This window comes from Canis lupus, chromosome 17, assembly GCF_011100685.1.
Source record: "Canis lupus familiaris isolate Mischka breed German Shepherd chromosome 17, alternate assembly UU_Cfam_GSD_1.0, whole genome shotgun sequence".
In the NCBI taxonomy this organism is placed as follows: domain Eukaryota; kingdom Metazoa; phylum Chordata; class Mammalia; order Carnivora; family Canidae; genus Canis; species Canis lupus.
In genome coordinates, this window is record NC_049238.1 from 52,893,653 (window position 1) to 52,904,331 (window position 10,679).

The window sequence follows — 10,679 nt, forward strand, 5'->3', positions numbered from 1 at the left end:
ATGCCAGTGATAGGCAACTAAATAAAACAATAATGAATCTTTCCCAGGAATGGTCCTGGGAAAAGAAAACTGAGAAAATTTTACTTTTTTTCTTTGAAAATACTTGAAAAGGCTTACTGAAAAGTCTAGTATCTTTTTAATTTTACGATTTTGCTACATTTTGCTTGACCTTGAATTATGCTAGTCTAAATGAACGGTGGAATGAGAACCACTGCATTATGATCATGTGCAAATGGACCATCCCTTTAATTCACATAATGTTCCTCTTTTGTTCCATGTTACCCCTTACAGTTGAAGTAGGAACCAGAGAAAATGGAGTTTCAATAAACACTGTTGCAGAGCAGGCTGTGGCATTTCCTCTCAGCAGGTCATCTTATCATTGGCCTTAACAGACCCTTATATAATCAGAGTATTAAAGAATACAGATAAATATTTCAAAATAAAATTATACTTCACATTGCTAAGTAACCAATTCAGACATATCCTAGATAACCAGAGTTTTTTGTTTTTTCACTCTGGTGGAAAAAAAGAAAGAGAAGAAAAAGCACATCTAAGTAGCTGCAAGAATCATACACACATAACCCAATCTGTTCTAAATTTTAACATCCACAAAGCAAAAAATCCAGACACATGCCATTTCTATGAATTTAAACTTCAAAGGAAAATTGATAATTTTCCTCTATATCTGTTGTAAAAACGTTTATCACTGTTATAAAAACCTCAAAATATAACTTAAAAAAATAGAGCATGGGGTGCCTGGGTGGCTCAGTCAGTTCAATGTCTGCCTTTGGCTCAGGTCAGGGTCTCGGGGTCCTGGGCACAGGGTTGGGCTTCCTGCTTTGCAGGGGAGTCTGTTTCTCTCTCTCCTCTACCCCTCCCCTCTGCTTGTGTTCTTTTGCTTTCTCTCTCAAATAAATAAATAAAATCTTTTTAAAAAAAATAGAGCATAAATGATAACCTTTAACTAATATAAGTGGCTTTATGCTGCCTGAACTGAATGCCAAAAAGTCTATTTTCAGGCTGCTATCCAGGAATCTAATAAGGAAAAAAATACTGAATTTCTTCCTCAAAAATAGAGAATGCAAGAGAAACATCTGGGATAGCTAGATGTTTATACATCTAGCTTACAAAGTAAGTCCTTTGTATTTCCTTCTCCTATCTCACCATGATTTACTACTTAATCCTCCAATCTTACAATCTGCTATAATGCCTAAGAAGTGAAGAGGAAAACTTCATGTTTTCTTTTCCTCAGGATAAAAATTACTCATTTAAGTCAGAGAGGAAAAAGACAAAAAAGATTCCATCCTGTCTAACCCTCTGGGTCCCAGTGCAGGCACTCCTTCAAGTTTTGGTTTTTTATTCCACGCAGTGTTCAATATTCCCCACTTTAATTGAGGCAAACAGATCACTATTTTACTGGTTTAATGAGGAGCACTGAATACTGAAATATATTTTCAAACATAGTTTTGGTCCTGACATTGTACTACTTAGTCTATTTCTCTGTATCTCAGGTCCCAAAACAATAAAGGGAATACATTCCACCTACTCTATATGACATATGGAGGGATGAATTTAAAATTTTCATGTTGCCTGCAGGAGGTGCAATGTTGAAGAACTTTTTAAAATTTTTTTAACTCAACTTACAAATCTAAATACTTGAAAAGAACACCCCTTATGAGAGGATCAGCCAAATGTGGCCCACCACTTGTATTTGTATGGTCTCTGAGAAAAGACTGGTTTTTATGATTTTTAAACGGCTGAAAAAAAATTAAAAAAGCATAATATTCTGTGACACATGAAAATTATATGAAATTCAAATTTCAGTGTCCGTAAATAAATTTTTATTGGAACACAGCCCATGCTCATTTATTGAAGTATTGTCTCTGGCTCTTTTCAGCAGAATTGAGTACTTAGAGAGATGTATGGCCCACAGAGTCTAAAATATTTACTATCTAGCCCTTTACAGAAAAAGTTTGCCATTCCCTGCCTTAAGAGACCATACATTTATTTGAATGATACTACAAATTAGGAAAATATTTTTGAGTCTGTTTTTGAAAATGCTTTCAAAGCCATAACACATTCTTTTGAGTCTCTTCAGTCATGGCAAATCTTCATTCTTTGAAAGTGAGTATGAATTTTGGAGATGGGTAAGCCACTTGGAGCCAAAGTTGAATAAGATTGGTTATCAAGATGAATCAACCAACAAACATTTATTAATAATCTATATTTGGGGGCAGCCCGGGTGGCTCAGCAGTTTAGCGACGCCTTCAGCCCAGGGTGTGATCCTGGAGACCCAGGATTGAGTCCCACAGTCGGGCTCCCTGCAAGGAGCCTGCTTCTCCCTCTGCCTGTGTCTCTGCCTCCTCTCTCTCCTTCTATGTCTCTCGTGGACAAATAAAATCTTTAATAAAAAATCTATATTTGGGATGCCTGGGTGGCTCAGCAGTTGAGTGTGTCTGCCTTCAGCTCAGGATGTGATCCCAGCCAGAGTCCCTGGATCAAGTCCCAGATGGAGCTCCCTACAAGAAGCCTGCTTCTTCCTCTGCCTGTATGTGTGTGTGTGTGTTTTTTTTAAAGATGTTATTTATTTATTCATTAGAGACACAGAGAGAGAGAGGCAGAGACACAGGCAGAGGGAGAAGCAGGCTCCATGCAGGGAGCCCGATGTGGGACTTGATCCCGGGTCTGCAGGATCACGCCCTGGACTGAAGGCGGCGCTTAAACCGCTGAGCCACCAGGGCTGCCCTCTGCCTGTGTTTTTGTGTCTCTCATGAATAAATAAATGAAATCTTAAAAAATATGTATATATTTATGGGAAGTGAAGATCTCTTCTGAAAAAAAAAAAAGCAGTATCTCTGACTTCCAATCACGTGAAGGTATAGTCATGTTTTCATAGCTTTGACTAAAGGTATATAAGCTATATAGGCATAGAAATACAAAGCACAGAGGAAGGGGAGCACCTGGGTGGCTCAGTCAGTTATGCATCAGATTTCTGATCCTAGCTCAGGTCTTGGTCTCAGGGTCGTGAGTCAAAAAGAAAGAAAGAAAGGAAGAAAGGAAGGAAGAAAGAACAGAGGAGGAAAAGTAATTCTGTAATAAAACTAGAAGATCGGGATCCCTGGGTGGCGCAGCGGTTTGGCGCCTGCCTTTGGCCCGGGGCGTGATCCTGGAGACCCGGGATCGAATCCCACATCGGGCTCCCGGTGCATGGAGCCTGCTTCTCCCTCTGCCTGTGTCTCTGCCTCTCTGTCTCTCTCTGTGTGACTATCATGAATAAATAAATAAAATCTTTAAAAAAAAAAAAATAAAATAAAACTAGAAGATCTACTTTCCTGTGTGGCTGTGAATATGCTGTAAAGTTGTGTTATTTTTACAAAGAGGAACTCTGATAATACTTCAGGCAATATGCTTTTGGAATTAATGAGTGACTCCCAAATAAAATATTATTTTATGTAGTTTATTTTTTATTTACTTTTATATTTTATTTTGAAGTAATCTCTATACCCAACATGGGGCCCGAACTCAAAATCCCAAACCAGCCAGGCATGACCCCCAAATAAAGTTTTAAAAGAACAGGATTCATTGGGTTGTAAAAATTGCTGCTTAATCCTTCAATTAAAACCCATATTATTGATTTATAATCACAATTTAGAAGACAAAATTAGCATCAATAAATCAATCAATAATTCTTTTCACTCAAACAAAGCAAACCATTTATCCCTGGCCCTCTTCATTTCTAATTCCATATGCTTTCCCTGAGCAATTTCATCTGCTCTTAAGGTTTCAATGACCACTTTACTGGTTAACTCTGAAATTTGCATCACTAATCTCAGCCTCCTCCAAGGCTCTTGATCCCCCCTGACATTTCTACCTTAAGTGTCCAGAGGCACTTCAAACTCAGCATGTTCAAAACTGAAACAGTGCTCTTCCTCCCACAAGAAAAAAAATAAAACAAGTTCCTCTATCCAGTTTCCCAAGCCAAGAAACGAAGTCATTTACTTTTCTGTTCACCTCCAAAGCCAATCACTTTTTAAGCAGAGTCAATTCTGTATCTTGATCATCCTGTCCTCTCCTCTTCACCTCTATGAGGATTTTTCCGCTCCAGGCCCTTATTTATCCTCTCTTATCTGGACCATTTCAATACCATTAGCCTCCTAACTTATCTCTCTACCTTTTGCTTGTCTCCATCCAGTCCAGCCTCCATCCATACCCCACCATGTTATCTGTCTTCATTACCTCAAATCCTTCCCTGGCTCTCTATTGTCTTTAGAATCAAGTCCAAAGTTCCCAGCATGAAACACAAGCTTTTTACTCTGTGGCACCAGCAGACTTTTCTCTCTCTCTCTCTCTCTCTCTTTTTTAAATATTTTATTTATTTATTCATGAGAGACGGGGGGGGGGGGGGGGGGGGGCGAAGGCAGAGGCTCCCTGTATGGAGCCTGACGTGGGACTCAATCCCAGGTCTCCAGAATCAGGCCCTGGGCTGAAGGCGGCGCTAAACCGCTGAGCCACCCGGGCTGCCCCTATTTTAAAGTTTTAAAACCACCTTTAACACATTCTATAGTGAGAGATTTTGCCAAACTGGACAAATCTTCATTATTCCAAATGAGAGGCACCAAAACCCCAATGCTTACCTCATTTCTAGCAATTTCAGTGATCCTAACCCAGTTAGCAAGCAAGCTCAGCATATTTCTTTTTCTAGGTTATTTCCAGGCACCATGCCCTCTAGCCCAGCTTCTCACCTCCATAAACTCTGACCTTTAGTCAATAAACTACAACATATTCCTCACAAATGCCATATACTTTCACATCATCCATATCTTCTGCTCCCTTCCCTGACTCAGTTAACTCTTATTCACCCTTCAAAGCCAAATTCAATTATGGTATCTTCTCTCTAATCTTCCTCCTTATCATATATAGAATTATTTTCCCTCATCATTGTTCCCACTAAATGCTATCTCTATATAACTCAGCACACTAAAATTGCAGGGACTCCTTTACATGTCTGGTTATAAGCTTCTTGAAGGCAGGGAAGCGTCTTTTCTTGAATCTAACATTTAACCTATGGTCTGAGAACAGACATTTTAAACTTCTTGTTGAAAAATAATCACTTCTTCTATTGATAAGATAATGCCATAATTGTAGTATGAGTGACTGAGGTTTTTTTTTTTTTTTTTTTAAGATTTTATTTGAGAGAGAGACACAGAGATAGAGCACAAGAAGAGAGGAAAAGGAGAAACAGGTTCCCCACAAAGCAGGGAACCTGATAGGGGACTCGATCCCAGGACCCTGGGATCATGACCTGAGCCAAAGGGCAGACACTTAACCATCGAGCCACCCAGGAGCACTGTGACTGCAAGTTTAGAAACAGAAAGAATCCCAAGTCATTCATGGGTGGTGGGGGTGGGGGTGGGGTAATAGTCTTCTATACAAAATATAATTAAATTGTGGCTTGGACAAACCTCCATCCACATCTTGTAACACCAGTTTCTTTCTTTTTTTCTTTTTAAGATTCTATTTATTTATTTATTCATGAGAGACAGAGAGAAAGAGAAAGAGAGGCAGAGACGCAGGCAGAGGGAAAAAGCAGGCTCCATGCAGGGAGCCTGACCTGGGACTGGATCCTGGGACTGGATCCTGGGACTTGATTCTGGGACTCCAGGATCATGCCCTGGGCCAAAGGCAGGCGCTAAACTGCTGAGCCACCCAGGGATCCCCAACACCAGTTTCTTTCTATGTCTCTTTCTCTCCTTTGTGAAGAAGTTATTTCTAGAACTCTCTTTTAAATACACATTGGATTTTATCAGTATTTCACTCACAGAACTTGAAATTCAGTATAATGCAAAAGTTTGGATTAGGACTTCTGGAGTCTAACTGGTCTGAATACTAGCTCTGCTGCCTAGGCTGTTTGATAGGGGTGTTACTCAACCTCATGTCTCTCAATGAGGACACCAAAATAATGACACCTCTCATGGTGCTGTTGTAAGGATTAAATAAGCTAATCCATGTAGAGAATTTAGAATACTGCCTGGCTCAGAGTAGGTCCCAATAAATACTGACTGGTGTAATCATCAGTTTTAAAAACAGTTTTCTTGCTACTTATTTTAGCCCACTTGGTAGTGTTAATGTCCTAGAAGGAAGGAATTGTATTCTGCTCATACAGGAATACTAGGGAAGCGCTAAAACTGTGCCTTCGAATATAACAGATGCTCAATAAACAATGTGACCATAAAGGCTTCAGACCTCCAAGAGCGGCAAATTTAAATTACAGCAAAATTTATATATGGAGTACATATTTAAAATGATGTTTTAAGTAGTTTCAAAACACTCATCTTCCACTGAACTGCTGAAACGTAAAGCTTTTAAGACAACACAAAAATTATATTCACTAGGAACTTTCCCTCTACACCATCTGATTTGCTCTTAACCAATGGTATCTATCCAATGGTCTAAAATTCTTGTCTAGAAGACATGTTATAGATCATTTAAAATGCAATTCCCAGGTTTAGAAAATTCTATTATTGTCACATCAAAAACACTAACACTGTTCCTTTAGATCTGCATCTTAAGAAATCTATTGCCACCGTCAACATAAAAACGCTAACGAAAGGCCACCAGACACAATTACTACATTTCCTGGTTTCTGCCTGGGAAACTACTTCAGAACACACCTACAAGTATCCCCAGTAAATGTCTGCTGGTTACAAACTGCTATTCCCTTTTTTATTTCCACTTTCTCCCTAAAACCCCTCACTCCTTCATACCCAAGGAAAAGAAAGCAAATATCTATAATAAAGATTGTACCAAAAAAAAAAAAAAAAGAGCTACACATTAATTTTGTTTTGAAGGACTAAAATCTTATGAAAGTCTTGATTTGAAGCAATACTCCCAGCTTACTTTACTAGGTAACAAAGTATAATTACTTAAAGCAAAAAAGATTATTTGAGGGGATTCCTGGGTGGCTCAGCAGTTTAGCACCGCCTTCAGCCCAGGGCCTGATCCTGGAGACCTGGGATTGAGTCCCACGTCGGGTTCCCTGCATGGAGCCTGCTTCTCCCTCTGTGTCTCTGTCTCTGTGTGTGTGTGTGTGTCTCTCATAAATAAATAAATTAAAAATCTTAAAAAAAAAAAAAAGATTATTTGGTACCGAACTTAAGGATAAATAATTCAGTAACAGTGCGTGGATAATATGTGCCATTCTAGAAAAGTTCATTGATCAGTTAAAAATGGACCACACTCCAAACAATGGTGATGGGGGGGGGGGGGGGTTAAACAATTTATTTACTCAGTAACAGAGATTTTGGGCTTTATCTAAAACACCGGAGGTGAAACACTAGCTTTGGGATAAAGGTTTACAGAGTGCCCACCGTGCGCCCGGCATTTAGTAGTTGCTTTACAGAATATGCCTGCTGCCGGTGCACAAATGACAAAACCTAACATTTATTTACGGATTGCTCTCATTTATCTCCTTTGACCCTCAGAACACCCCTGGGCGTGAGCATCCCAGATTTCCAGTTGAGGAAAAGAGGCCCAGAAAAGCCGACCCGCCCGAGGTATCGCATCTGTTCTGTGGTCCTGGCCGCCACTCCGGCCCCTGACTCATCGAATCACCATCCGCGATCCCAGTTACTCAAAAGTTCTTGGAGTTTCCATTGTCCGATTGTAAGATCAAAATTCTACCGACTTTCCATGCTGTGCTCGTCAGATTCTGTTAAGAATCAAAACTCAGAAAAAAGCAAGAAACGCGTAAAAGTGCACCGCCTCAGCCCGCGGACGCTCAGGCTCCCAGCGCGGCTCCTGGTGGAGGGCGCCCCCGCCCCGCAGCGCACTCCCGGCCCCCGACGTGGGTGAGCGGCGCCGAGACGCCCCGCGGGCTCCGCCACAGCCGCCGCGGCCCGCCCGCAGGGCTCCCGGGGCCCGTCGTCGCGGTCCCCCGGGGCCAGGGGAGCCCAGACCCCACACCTCGGCGCCGACCCCTCCGCGCGCCCGACGCCCGACGCCCGGTGAGCGACCCCCACCGCCGCGAGGGAGCGAGGCCCCCGGCCGCAGCAGAGCCCGCCCCGCGCCGCCCCGCGCCGCCCCGCGCCTACCTGCCCTCGGCGTCCACGCCGCCCCCGCGGCCGCGCCGCGCAGCTCCCGTCCCTCCGCCGAGGCGCCAGGTCCCCGCGCTCGCACTCGCGGTCGGCTCCGTCCCGCCCCCGCAGGCCCCGCCGAGGCCCCGCCCCCGCCCGGCCCACCCCGGCTCTTATTGGCTCCTCTCTGCGCCCCCACGCCTCGGCCCGCCCCCGGCACCGCCCGGGAACCGTCGAGAGGCGGACCTCCCCGTGCGAGCCCGCGCGGAGCCGGAACCGTGCCCCGGACCCCGGACGCCCCCGGACGCCCCCGCCGCCCCGCCGCCCCGCCGCAGGCAGAGGCCTCAAGCCAGAGCCCCATGGGGTCGCCGTGCCTGCGGCCCTACTAGCCCCACGGCGATGGACCTGAACTTCACATGAAAGCTGACGCTCCACAGCCACCTAGTTGATCGAGGAATCCAAATGGCACCTCGTTCAAGGAAACCATAAAACTCTCTCCTGCCACCGCAGTTGCAGTCCAGTGCCACCTTGGAAAGTAGATGCAAATAACGCTCCGAACGCCTGAGGTTTGAAGCCCCAGCACTGGGAGGCCTTTGATACTCCCAGTGCCTGAGGTCGGCCCCCACGCCCTGTTGCGATACACACGCCTAGGCACTACGCCTCCTACACGCTCTTGCTCAGGTATGTGCATGGCGCGGTGCCCACCGCGAGCGGCAGCCCAGTTTCACTGAGGCTGCGAGTCCGGATGCGTTGAGCCTGTTTCCCAGGCACTCGGTAACCACCCCACCCCACCTCGTCCCGCCCCATTCCACCTCACCCCACCCCACCCCACCGCACCCCACCAGAGTCTCTAGGGTCTGATGACCAAAATCTTCCTACATCTGTTCACAGAGAGGTACCAAAATAGAAGACTGCCTGCCAGGAAGAGAGGTGTTTAGTTACACATCACAGATGACTGTCACAAGCCAACTTAGCCAAAGCAGTAAAAGCCGCATGCCCCACACCATTGTGAAACTATGAGCTGTGGACAATGAAACAGGAATTGCCTTCTATGATGGGAGAGAAAAAAAAAAAAAAGTATTGACAAGACATTTAAAAAATCGTGTCTTGATGAGGAAATGAATGTCAATATTGTTTGTAGTAAATTCTGAACAATGATCTTCATGGACTACCCCCCTCAGCCTCCCCAAATCTTCCTATATTTAGAAAACTTCCCAAACAGTTGCTCAAGATGAACTTTTAAACTAGAATGGTGTGATTTTAAAACTTATTTCAAAATTCAAATTGATTTCAGAGTTCAGACTTTGCATTCAGGAAAATTATTTGGCAAAATGAGGCCAAATGAATTCCAAGTACCCAAATATAAAATCAAATCTGGCCTAGGTTCTATGGCTGTAATAAAAGAATTAAGATGTATGTATTCTACTGCCCCCTCATGGGTAAGATGGAGATATAACTGACAGTAGTTAATGCCTTTTAAGTCTGAGAATGCCTTTTAAGTCTGAGAATAGAATGCCTTTTAAGTCTTAGCAATCTGTATTACTTTGATGACATAGAGGACAAGGTAAAATCAAATCAGGTTCTCTAAGGGACTTAAATACTCAGTAAACAGAGTTCAACTTCAGAAACCAGAGAGAGGATTCTTACACTAGGACTAGTATAAACACGCAGTCAGGATCACACCCATGCTTAGGGTTACTTGTATAGAATGTGGAAACAAGCAGGAATTTGCCTTTAATTTTTTTTTCCATTTGAAAAGTCTTTACCCACTGAGATGTTTTAAAATCTTCTTTTTCACATTTGTATCCACCCATCCTACCACTTCACACTGTGAACAACTTGAGAGTAGAAATGAAATCTTATTCTTGATACCTTTGTTGTGTAAATTGTACCTGATACTTGAGCTGTTCAATCAGTAGTTCTTTAATAATTACTATCAGCCCAGCCACTAGATGGCAACACAGTTGTATGTGTAGAAGTATAGTCTAGCTAATTGGAATTCTACCTGGCCTTGAGTAAACAGGCAGGTTTCTAAAAAGTTATGTGTACGTCTTATTTTGGTAAGTGAAGTTATTTAGAACCTACAAGAACAGATGACTATAACTTTATTGCCAATTATATCCTTACAACTAAGAATCCTTTTTGTAAGATAAATTCTCCCTAAGTACAGATTTTTCTATATTGAGCAACACCTGTGTTTGTCTAAGAATGCCAGTCTCCTGTTGCATCCTATCAGAAGGACTTTTCAATGGCCTAAGTGCCTTAAGCACATTTCATTCTATAAACCAAAAGCCTACATTCTCCCAAAGTCACTTGCTCAATCTTTTGCCCCACCTCCATAGTTATTTATAGTTTTTAAGATGAGGCAAAAATACCAGCAAATGTTTTGCCTGAAAGTCATGGAGACTCTGGAGGCAACCAAACCCATGTCTCCATTGCTATCACTCAATGGATGTGTCCCTGTGCAGGTTATTAACTTCATTAACCTCAGTTTACTCATCTTCCCCCAAATGAGGATAATATTATCTACTTCATAAAGTGAAAATGATTAAATGAAATAATGTCAGTGGAATAATATCTAGTACAATCATTGGTTTATAGTAAGGA

General features: G+C 42.8%; 1 protein-coding gene and 1 long non-coding RNA gene across 5 annotated transcripts in view; one reads left to right on the top strand and one right to left on the bottom strand.

The window, feature by feature from the left end:
• The window catches only part of DENND2C (DENN domain containing 2C), an 83,202-nt gene extending 75,014 nt beyond the window's left edge, over positions 1-8,188 (bottom strand). For 3 of the 4 annotated variants that reach the window (XM_038561835.1, XM_038561834.1, XM_038561829.1), the window contains exon 1: positions 8,091-8,188. The gene's annotated coding sequence lies outside the window, so the exon portion shown is untranslated. The remainder of the gene's footprint in view (positions 1-8,090) is intronic. The other variant, XM_038561830.1, reaches the window with a different exon arrangement.
• A 169-nt stretch (positions 8,189-8,357) lies between these two features.
• Positions 8,358-10,630, top strand: LOC106559931. Its single transcript, XR_005372610.1, has 2 exons — positions 8,358-8,753; positions 8,964-10,630. It is a non-coding gene; the product is annotated as an uncharacterized LOC106559931 (long non-coding RNA).
• Positions 10,631-10,679: the final 49 nt, after the last annotated feature.